We start from the raw sequence: 12,178 nt of genomic DNA, 5'->3' as shown, positions 1-12,178 counted from the left end.
CACTGAAATGAAGCTTGCAGAAAATCTTCCCACTCCCTAATTGATCCTTTCTCCCTTAAAGTCAATGACTCAAGTTAATGTACAGCTAATGTACATTTTTTCGGTGCAAGACAAAAACATATCTTCATGAAGTACCCTTACTGTAGAAAAATGGCAAAAGTACTCAACCATAACACAACCAACAAAACAACACAGGGCCAAAGAAAGAGATATTAGAAGGGGTCACCAAATGCTTCATCAAGGTAAGTTTTATAGAAAGATACAAAGATGGAATTTTCTACTTCCCTCTCACCAGCATATGATTTTCTGCACATTAAAGTGAACAACTAGAAAGTTAAAGGCTAGTTAGTGACAGAAGAGAAAATCTTAGCCAGTGTCAGCAAATTGTTCAGTCACATGAGGCATCACCAATGAAGCCCATTCTGCTTCACTCAACATCCACACACACAATCCTTATATTAGAAGTTACTGAGCAACAGGCAGGAGCAGATGTTTCTTATAACTCTCCCCTCTAGCCCCATATGCTAAGATAAATTGTAATGGACCCATCATTGCCCAGATAATGCAGCACAGGCTAAGAGATGGATTTTTGCCACAAAGGCAGAAAACAAGAGCCTGGCCTCTTTCTGCGTCGGAAACCCATCTCCACTGGGAAGCCGAAGGTTTAGATTTTCACAGGAGTAAGCCCTTAATTGGTTTGGAGATGACTTTCCATTCCAATTAGAGCCGTTGAGGACAGGAATGGAGTTGGATCAGATCAAGTGTGGGACTCATACAGACATTCAACAACAGTAGTTACCGAGGCTTTGGATTGTCTGTGGGAGATCTGCAGTTTGTACCAGAGCATTCTACAGCACCAGCAGGAAGAATGGTGCAACAGGAACCAATAAGGGATAGGAGAGGATTCCTCATCCCAGAGGGTGGCAGGAGGAGGCAACTTCGTCATGCTGCAGGGGCAGCTCTTTGTTCACCGTTATCGCCCACTGCCTCCAATTTCTCTTCCTCTCCTACTCCTCCCCTGATGAGCTGTCCCCTTCAAGGGCCTCACCATTCTAAGGTCCACACCTCTCTGGGAAACAATGTTATGGAGAGTGCAGCACCACCAAATCACTTTCAGGAGGGTATTCAAAGGCACCACCAGATAGGGCCAGGCATCTGCCTAAAGAGTTGCAGTATCCTTTGTCATTGGTCCTCAGTTCGCCTCTGCCTATAGATCCTGTGGTCAGGGTTATGTCTCCTTCTCCATTGTGCCCCTCATTCCTCTCCAAATTCCCAGGGACTCCGTTCTTCCTGTGTAGTTTGTTGCTCATCTCCAATGGCCTTGATTTCCAAGGTGCAGCACCCATTTCCAGCTGCATCTTTCTTGGGGTTCAGGTGGAATCGAGCCTTGTCCACTGCTCTGATGTCCATGTGATTCCAGAAGGGGTGATGACACGCCCTGAAATGGCAAAGATCTCAATACTGACTCCTCCCCTGTCCTGTCATGGGCTGCTGCAACATTTACTTCAAACGAGTAAGCTTTTTCACCTATGATCAGCATTTAGTCTTACCTTCAGAAATTTTTCTAGCCTCCCTGACTCAACCCCCAACTCTTAAATGCCAGGTACTTCCGCCAAATAAAAAAAAACTTCAGCCATTAACTAGTTTAATTGGCCTCCACAGGAGTAAGGTGATTTCAAAGACCCGTACTCCCCCACTCCCTTGTGAAAATTTCAGGTGACTAGAAGGGAGGTGTGACATAGCAGCCATTTTTCTGCCTCCAGGCTTTGTTCAGGCCCAATTCAGGTCACAAAAATCCACCCCTATAAATCAAAACTTGGAATCTTACAAAAGCAGCTTACTGCCAGTGCTGGAAATTAGAAATAAAAACAGCAAATGCTGGAAATGCTCGGTAGGTCTGGCAGCATCTGGGGAGAGGGAAAGAGAGCTGATCTTTCAGACTGATGATATTTCTTCGGAACTGGAAAAATCTTACCTCATCCAGTCGCAGAACGTGTGGGACATTTAACTGTTGTGCCATTGGAAAAGTCTTGTTTAGCAACTATAAGCTTTTCTAAATTCTGTACACATTTTATTACTAGAAAAGGACCATTGGAAGTGAAACTACAGTGCTTCATAGCACTGGATATCTTGCACATTATTCCTTGAAGTCGCAGTGCTTTGATTCAAATCCGTCATTACTCTCAGTAAGCTTTTAAATCTCCACTTCTTCTTGAAGAATCAAACAACAAAAAACAATTCCCTTCACGGAGGGCTGGAGGTTAAATCATGTGGTCAGTTTCTCCAGGTTGTTCTTGTCAGCAGACAGGCAGGTTTAAAACAGCAGGTCTCCTGTCAGAAAGGCTATACGGTTTTGGGAGGCTTTAGAAGATAAAACAAAAATACCTAAAAGATGGCTCAAATCAGTTCAAATTTCACTGGAATTTACCAGATTAAGAAATAACTAATCATTCCTCTGTGGTGTTGCATAGCAGAGAGTCAAGAAAAAAAGTCATCTTAGAGTGAAGAAGGGTGTATAGCATAGATGATAGGCCAAATGGCTTCCTTTTGTGCCATAAATTTTCTATCTTTCTATGTTTGATGGCAGGAGATAACTGGACTAGAGTACACAAATGTAATTCAGTGCACTTTTTAAATATTTTTATTCTAAATCTCTATGGTTATACTCAAGAAAGTCAGTTGGTGAAGGATAAAACTGGAGTAAATCTTTTCTCAGTCTAACACTTATTTACAGAGTGAAGCATTACAAGTGTCTCCCTCCTAACCCAACTACCCCCAGTTTCAGTGAGTCTCTTCATAGCTGCTCAAATGAAATCCCAATTAATGCCACCCACATGCAAATAGTCAAACATACTTGATATATACTTGATTATGTTTGTAAATTGCACATAAAAGTTATTGGTGCTGACCATATTTATCCAGGAAAAAAACCCAAGTAAACTTGTCATGTTGAAATTATGCCCTTTCAACACCAGTGGCATTGCAGTGTCTCCAGTAGGTGAGGGAATAACGAGCAAAAGTTTGCATTATAAATGTGAACATAGTTATTTAGAATGGGAAAGGAAGTGCATGTAGACAACATATATGTTGATTATGAAAATGCTTTGATGAAACAACCAACAAAAAGTTAAGTATAACCATAAAACTGAACATAAGTAATTCACGTTTTAATTTTAAATTTACTTTGTACACAGCCTTCAGTTAAATAAGCCTCCAAAAAAAAACTGCCATTTAAGAAAAAGCTGATTTTGCAAGGGTGCTATGGTATAACCATGTTTAAGTTATAATCCTTGAATCCACTTTCACTGCATCTGACCCTTTCCACTAGATCCCACCCCCTCCCTGTCTCCTTGAACCTCTGTCGCTTTGCAGCTTCTCCCACATCTCTTTCATGCCCACTCCACACCCCCACATTATCCAAGTTCATCTCAACAATGAGACTCACCTCTGGTTCCATCAATCCCTTTCCAAATCAACTCTTCACCTCTCAGCTTTTGATTCCTGATGTCAATGCTAGCTGATATTCCTTTCAAAACTATCAAAAAACCCACATGCTACTTCTACCCTTGTCAATTACTACCCCACCTCCAACTTCTTTTTCCATGATCATTGAACACATCATACCTTTCCATCCATGCTCATCACTTGTGTAATTCCCTGTTTGGATCATTCCAACCAAGCCTTCACCCTGCTCAATGCACTGAAAGATTGCTAACCAATATGACAAAAGATGCTCTCTGAATAATGCTCTATCCCACCTTGACCACTGTGCAGCATTCAACATGTTTGACAATGCCATCTACCTAGGTAATCAAGCTTTGTATGACTACCCTCATGTAGTTCCATTCTTACCTAGCTTATTATATCCAAGTGTATCACCAGAGTCTCCCTGGAATGTATCCTTAGCCCGCTCCTCTCTCTCTTCCATACTGCTCCTCAGCATCGTCACAGGCATGGAATCAGCTTCCTCTGGTATGCTTATGAAATCCAGTTTTCTCTTTCTCCATCAACTCCATTGATATCTCAGTGATGTCAGACTGTGTAGTCAATCTTTGCTGTCACAGCTTCCTCCAGATCAGCATTCGGAGCCTCAATGCCATTAACTTTGGGCCCGATCATCATCTTCACTTTCCCACTACAAAATCCTTCCCCTCCCAAGACACTGTCCTGCATTGAAGCAAAGCATTTGCAACCTTTAGTTTCATCCTATGTCCTTTCCACAATAAAAACCACTTACTTACATATCCAGAACAGTGACAGCCTCAATCCTACTTCTGAAAATACCCTTGTAACATCCAGATTTCATGATTCCAACGTACATTTTGCTGGCCTTATTTGTCTCCACCTTCCATAAACTTCAGCTCATTCAAATTCCGACCAAACACATCTTGTTTGGTACCAAAGCGTACTCACCCATTCCATTGGTCTTTGCTGCTCTACAATGGCTTTCCACCTACATAGGCATTAAGGCGTCAGCTGTGGGTCAGTTGGTTGCACTCTCACCTTTGAGACAGAGAGATGAGAGTTCAAGCCCCAATGCAGAAACTTGAGCACAAACCTCTAGGTTGATACTCCAATGCAGTACTGAGGGAATGCTGCACTGTCAGAAGTGCCATCTTTTGGATAAGGGGCCCTGTCCGCTCTTAAGATGAACATTAAAGATTTTATGGTACTATTTTGAAGGACAAGGGGCTTATTCCTAGTGTCTTGATTAATTCCTCAAGCAACTTTGCCAAATCAGTTAGGCCCGAACCTTCCTCTGATTTTTCGGGGCAATCTTCCGATGGAGGATCCTGCAGAACTCAGTCAGCGCAGGAAACCTTGGAGGACGGAGTGAGAGAATCTGCACAGAAATCACACCCCCTTTTTATGGGACTAGATGCCATATTCTGTTAGTAAAGAGTTTAAATGTCCCCAAACTTCTTTAAAAAGAAAGAAGATAAAGGTGTAAGGGGGTAGGGATGGGTAAAGGGAGTAGAGTGGGTAAGGGAAGTGAGTAAAAGGGTAGGGTGGGTAAGGGGGTAGGCGGCAACTGGGTAGGGTGGCAGGATGGCAAGTGGGTGAGATGGTAGGATATCACATGGGTAGGTGGGTCAGGGGTAGTCGGAGATGGGGGTCAGTGGTTGGGTCGTATTAGGCAGGTCAGGGGGTGGTGTTGAGTGGTGGGGGCTGGTCAGCTTGGGTCTGAGGTGGGGGGTAAGTGTGAGTGATTGGAGGGTCAGTTGTACAGTTACTCAGAAGCTAGACTAGGTTTTAATCTGTCTAACATTTCCTGGATAACTATCCAGCTAAGTACGTCAGAACTGTCCAAACTCTCCGACTCTAACTCAGAGCTGAAGGCCTTTTCAGAAGGTCTTGAGGAACAGAGGAATTATCCATCAGAAGTTCAAACTTCACAGGCAATTCCCATGGAGTCCATGCGTTAGGACTTCCAGGAGTCCCACAGCACATTTTCTGGGGTACATTCGGTCTGCGACCATCGGAAATCAGAAAATCTGAGCCAATCTGGTCATTATCACATTGCTGTTTGAGGGAGCATCCTGAATGTAAATTAGCTGCCATGATGCCTACATTACAACAGTGGCTACATCTCAAAAGCATCTCATTGGTTGCAAAGTACTTTGTGATGCCCAGAGGCTTGTGAAAGGCAAGTTCTTTCTTTGAAAAATTAAAATTCTTGTCCTTTTCTTTAAAATCTTCAATCATCTCACAACACCATATCTCTACAATGTCCTCCAGCCTTATATTCCCCAACAAAACCTCCCCTGGTCATAACTTACAGATTTTGTGCTAGATATACTCTTCGAGTCAGAGACAATGATCATTCCCATAGGCTAACATCTCATCCTGGAGAATACTTACTGCTAATGTGACCTAGGGCCCATAACATAGAACATATACTGAAATATCCACATTCATTCTCCTTTGTTTGCAGAAGGCTGACTAAAAAGAATGTTATCCAATTGGTTGTAAAAGATCACAGGGCACTATTCAAAGAGCAGGAAATTTCTCCTCATGACCAAGTCAAAGTTTATCCTCCAAACAACTTCACTTTAAAAAGTTATATCTTTTGTATTGCATCACTGTCTGTCTGGCCTTGTGTGTGCAAACTGGCTGCCTTGTTTCCCTAAATTAAAACTGTGACTACACAGCAAAAGTAACTAATTAGCTTTGAAATGCATTGCGATGCCCAGAGCTCATGAAATGTGCTATATAAATGCAAGTTAGTTTTTTGTTTCTTTAATGGCTTCCTAGGCATAGGCTCACCTTCAAGCCAGCAATCACAAAATTAACTGGCCTTGCATTTTCTGTTCCAACTTGTTTGGATTCACTCATCAATTCTCATTTCTAATACAAAGAAAGCTCTCTGTACCTCGAGTGCATGTCAAGGGTTTCGCTCACCTAGCTATGTCACTAAAAGTTCCAAATTAGACCCATCCTTACAACTGTGAGAAAATAATACATTGCTTTAATTAAGCAATCATGGGTGCCCATCCAAATTGGAATGAAAACAATCCTCATTGCCAGTGTAAAGTACTTGCCAATCGCTGGCCATTTCAATTGGAGACTGCTGATCATTATGTTGAGGCCAAGAGCAGAAAACTTTCGTCTTTCTCAACTGTCAGGAAGTACACCAGAGCAGCCTGTGATTTTGCTTTCCTTGTGAGGAAACACCCAACCTTTGCTTAGTTTTTTCCTATACCTTATGACTGAGCAAGATCAGAAAATCAGAGAGGTTGATCATAATAACATCCCTCAGATCATGATATTGCATGTTTATGTTGCCTTCAGTATCATGCTCAAGGAAAAAGTTCTTGCCAGTAAGCTGTTATGATTTCAATAATAATTCAGACAAATAGTGTGCAACAAGAGATAATGTGGGCAACAAAATTGCATCCACATTGTTGAAATTTAAGCGATACTTTACAATTGAAATTTGCATGTACTTACAGTTATCATTGGTAGGTGGAATACAATGTAAGAACCTTTAAAACTTAGAAGAAATCAAAGGAATTTTCTTCACATTTGTCACTTTCAGTAAAGTACTATCTACACCATCTATCACGGTATTATTGCATTAATGATCAGGCACCTGCGACCCATTAATGCAAGACCTCAATCATTAACGCGAGAAATGTTTTGTCAAGCAACTTCATGATTTTGTAAAGAACTGAACAACACTGAATCAATTACCAATGGTGGGGTGGGGAATGAATAATTGCAAAAATTGCAAAGACAAATGTTTGCTATTTATGCCCAAGTTTTATTTGGGTTAATAAAAGCAAAATACTGCAGATGCTAGAAATCTGAAATAAAAACAGAAAATGCTAGAAAGACTTGGCAGGTCTGGATGAACTGTTTCCCTCTCCAGAGATGCTGCCAGACCTGCTGAGTTTTTCCAGCATTTTCTGTTTCATTTATTTTAAGTTACTGAAATACAATAATTGAACTTTGAATTTAAACAGTTTCGCTGAATAATTTGGGTAATGCACTACAATCATAAATAGGATTAAATTGCACGTTAAAAGAATATGAAAGCTTCAAATTGCAAACACAACTAGTGTCAAACAACTACTTAATTCCAACATTGCAACAATGACTGCACTTCAAAAGCACTTCAATACCTGTAAACCACTTTGGGACACCCTGAGGTCATGAAAGGCACTATATAAAAACAAGTCTTTCTTTTTGTTAAATCTTTTTGTTAAATAACATTATCATCTTTAATGACGAATGTTTAAGATTTTCACACACCGTATTTAAGTTGGTTTTTAATCCATTACAATTTCAGCAGAGCGTAATGGTACACGTACTATATTCATTTGAATTCTGCATTTCAAGGAGAAGGTTTTTTTTATATTTATCATACACGAAATTATAACCCTTTTCAAAGCAAAATTCAGGTTGGAATTAGCAGCAGGATTTGCCAATAGGACAGAAAATTTACTCTGAGCAAGTTTCTTCTCAACTTTCAATGGCATCACTGATTCTTAAGTGCAGCTCCATGTGGCAAAAAATCAATCTGGCAATTCCATCAAGTAACTATTCTACATCTACCAGGCTAGGAGGTGAAGTTGAGGTTTTCTGCTCTTGCACTTATTAATATGCAATTTTCCATCCATTAAAATAGTGAAAGGAAAATCCTGGGCAGGCAAATGCAGATGCTGAAAAATCCAACCTGAATGTCAGAAGCCTGTATGTGACAATACAGACATGCTTTCACCTGTTCTCAGTTGATGCCCACATCCCTGCACTTCCAGGTGGGAGTAGGGAATGCGGATTATAGCTGATTTTTCCCTCCCAACCCCAGAGGTTTTAAAGCCAACTGTACCATTCCTACTGCAGCTGTCACTTAAATTACTTAACAAAGAATGGGATTAAATCTCCCATCTTCTGCTCTGTATGACTTAGCGCCATGTCAGACAGCGCCTACACCCAATGATCATCAAGGAAAGGTATGCAGCATTTTTTATCAAGATCTCAATTACACATGAAAAATCTGGTTAAAGTTTACTTCCCTTTATAAGATGTAGGAAAGTGTATAGATATAAATGTAGGGAAGTGCACTTAAAAGCGTACAAAATTAAAAACACAACTTAACTACACTGTCAGTTCCTTTTGCAATCAATGTTTAGGACAACATAGTTTGTAAAGATGTCATGCTTTAAGAAATAGCTTCAGTTTTAATTTTTAAAAAGGGCTGGCCAACCTTTGCAACATTTGTTAAGGAACTTGCATTTATATGTTGCTTTATCATATGTCCCAAAGTGTTATAAAACCAATGTTCTTTAACCAAACACAGCAACTAATCTCCACATAGCACAAAAAACAACTGAATGAATGGCCAGATAATCTCTTTTTCCCATGGCATTGGTTAAAAAAGGAATGTTCACCTGGACACTGGAAGAACTCCTTACCCTTTAGCAAAAGGACCTTTCACATCCACCTGATGAAACAGACAAGGCCTCAATTTAACATCTGAGAAATGGTACTTTTGACAATATAGTACTGTCTTAGTACAGCACTATACTGCAGAGTTGGCCCATATAATGCACTGAGGTAGAATTTGAACCCTCAATCTTTCATTTAGAGATAAGGATGCTATTAACTGAGCTACATTGACACGAGTTTAAAAAAATGCAATTGATCCACTTACATGAAACAAATAATTTTTCAGCTGCTGACAATGATAATCGGTGCAAAGAAAGAAATTTGCATTCAAATGTGGATTACATAATATAACACTATATGTGTAAGGCCTTGTGTCGGCCTCACTTAGAATACCATGTTAAGTTGTTCACCTCACATGGTAGCTGGAAATGGCTCTGGGCAGAGCTACTAGCTTGATAAAAAAAAATGTGAAGTCATTGAATTGATAGTCCCAACTGTCTCAGTCATTTTATCTTAAAAAAAGTTTTGAATTCTAGAAGATTCAATTGAGTTCCTTAAAATAATGATTCAGTCCATGTGGACAGGCTACATGAGTTAGATTGGCAAGGGAGAGCCACAGCGCTAAAGTATAAGATATGCAAGCATTGAGCTACATTAGATATCATGAGATAGTGGCCCAGATTTTGCAGTGGTAATGATGCAAAACTGTCAAGGTTCACTGTCATCATTCCACTGAAACTGACAGCAACTTCAGGAGGCCAGACAAATGCAGAAAAACATAGAAAGCCAGGAATTGCTGTCAGTGATTTCTATGCTCCACCAGGGGGTTCGGTGTTGAGAGCCCCTCAGAGTACAATTCCTGAGCAATTGGTGAATCAACTACAATTGCCACCTTTATGTTAATCACGCTGTAAAAGCCCATGAAAAAGTCACACTTTGTTGAACGGGGTGTAATTTCATTTTTAACAGTGTACTAACTTCATACTTACTGCAAACTGGTTCTGGAAAGCCAAGTTCATATTTATGGAATGTCAAATTTCTTTATTGTGACTGAAAAGTTCATGTATTAAAAAATGTTTTATATTGATATTTTAGCTCCTATCCAAACCCAATTAATTATTAATTTCACTATCTGAAAAGTTAAATTAAAAGTGAAGGATAAATTAAGTGTTTTTAATTTCCTAATTTGCTGTCTCTGAGAATACTTCACTGTGATTAGCTGCTTACCCTGCTTAGATATACCCATGACTTGTCACCAAACTTAACTGCAGTGGGGAAAATGGAAGTCCGCATAACAGAGATCTTTATGGACAACTTTCTTCAAAGTCAACGACAAGCACAAAATCTAGTCCACTTCATCTCACAAAGACATCAGCCTGGAACAGATTGTAAGCTTGTGCAATGAATGTGGATTCACTATAAATATTCAAAGTTGGATGGGTTCCTGAGTGTAGATGACATAACCACCTAAAGAAGATCAGTGAGTATTGAGAAATGTGACTCCCAATCATCATGGTCTCCTGTAACTGATTTGATCACCTTGAGAGAGGAATTTCCCAGTTTTATGTTGCTAAATTATCTTAAGATATTTTGCCTCTCCCAGAGGGCTTGGCTAATTGATTGTGGAGGGAGAGGGGGGCTGTCACTAAAAAGAGGGGTCTGATGGGATTTCTGGTGTGCATTAGCTGCATCATGGCTGTATTGGACAGAGTCAATGGATCAGGTGATCTTTATCTGTCTTTCATTTTATTTAGTTCAAATAAAAGAATGTTGATGGCAATTTAAATGGTCTGCGATTCACTGACAATATATTGGAACACCAACACACTGTGCCACAGGAAGTCTTCAATTTCCTCAAAGATATCCTGCTTACAGTTCCCTCAACAGGAAGACAGTGGATACAGATACAAGAAAACTGAAGAGGACACATCCCAAAATTTTCTTGACTGCTTTCCAGTAGCCAGTTATAAACCAGCACTAAGATCATGCCAGAAATTAAATCAACAAACACCTCACACTCTTGTGCAAGGAATATTTAACTAAAGGACACTGAAAGTAGTAAAGAAAGAATGAAAAGTGCCAACTGGCTAAAACAAATTCAATGAAGCAATGACATGGTTAGAAATTGCAGAAGAAAGTTAAGACAAAGATAACACAAAGATGCAATACATGCCTGTCTGTCGCTCCAGTCCAAACACGAGGGCAGGAATTTTCCAGCCCCTCACTCCAGCAGGATCTTCGGGGCCCGCCAATGTGAACTGAGATTTCAATGGCTCACCAGCCCCATCGCCTTGGGGGGGTGGGGGGGCTGTAAAATTCTGGCCTAGGAAACTAGTCAGGTGTCACAGGTGTTTGTGTCAATGCCATGTGCCCAGTGTATATATTGTGCCTATTTTATATATAGATAACAAGACTATATATACACATTAGGTATGTAAATTAGTAACTAACCAGCTCTTATAACACTCCATAACCAAAGTAGTAAATGTAGTATTTTGGATTCAGAACACAGCATCATTATGATTGAGGAGAATGTTGCCAGGCTGTGTAGCCTATGCATTGCCTAATATGAACTTTCTAAAACTTGAAAACAAATTCAGCATTACTGCAACATTTAGAATTATAATTCATGTTAAAGTGGGGGTTTTTGTATTTGAAAAATTTCAAAGGTCAAGTGAGTTCGCTCATCTAAATTTTAAAATAAGCGATTCATTGGTCTCAAACTAGTTCATCCAATTGAAATAATATGTGGATTAATGGAGGGAGGAGGAAACTCATGACCTAAATGCTGGTCTTGTTAGCAATGTCATATCCCATGAACAAATAAAATAATAATATAATTGGAATGCTCTTACAATAGCTACATTCTTGGAAGTGTTTTTCATTGGTCAAAGGAAAAATTCCAGAGGGTGATATAATTGTTCTTATCAATGAACATTTATCCAAACATCTTGGACTTTGGCACAAATTAGTACTTTCATTATAAATCAGGTCATTGGTTTCCACTAACTTGTGTCGCACATATTTAAAAACACACTTACTCTGTTCAGAGTGCAGCAAATATTTTTTTGCTCAGCAAACACGATTTCATTCAACTCAGTTAAAAGAAAGACTTGCATTTATATAGCACTTTTCATGACCACCTGACGTCTCAACACATTTTGCAGCCAATTAAGTGTATTTGAAGTGTAGGCACGGTAGGAAATACAACACATAGAAGCAACAGCGACATGAGGAAAAACTTGTTTATAAACCGTGGTTAGGATCTAGAGTGCACTACCTGAAA

The 12,178-nt window shown here is 39.8% G+C and overlaps 1 protein-coding gene across 2 annotated transcripts in view; it reads right to left on the bottom strand.

Annotated features, from left to right (window-relative positions):
* Window positions 1–12,178, bottom strand: part of tmem135 (transmembrane protein 135) — a 471,653-nt gene that overhangs the window by 419,129 nt on the left and 40,346 nt on the right. The window lies entirely within an intron of this gene.

The sequence above is a fragment of the Carcharodon carcharias genome, chromosome 11 (assembly GCF_017639515.1).
Source record: "Carcharodon carcharias isolate sCarCar2 chromosome 11, sCarCar2.pri, whole genome shotgun sequence".
In the NCBI taxonomy this organism is placed as follows: Eukaryota; Metazoa; Chordata; class Chondrichthyes; order Lamniformes; family Lamnidae; genus Carcharodon; species Carcharodon carcharias.
Note: the sequence above shows the minus strand (reverse complement) of the source record. Positions and strands in the feature narration are given on the sequence as shown.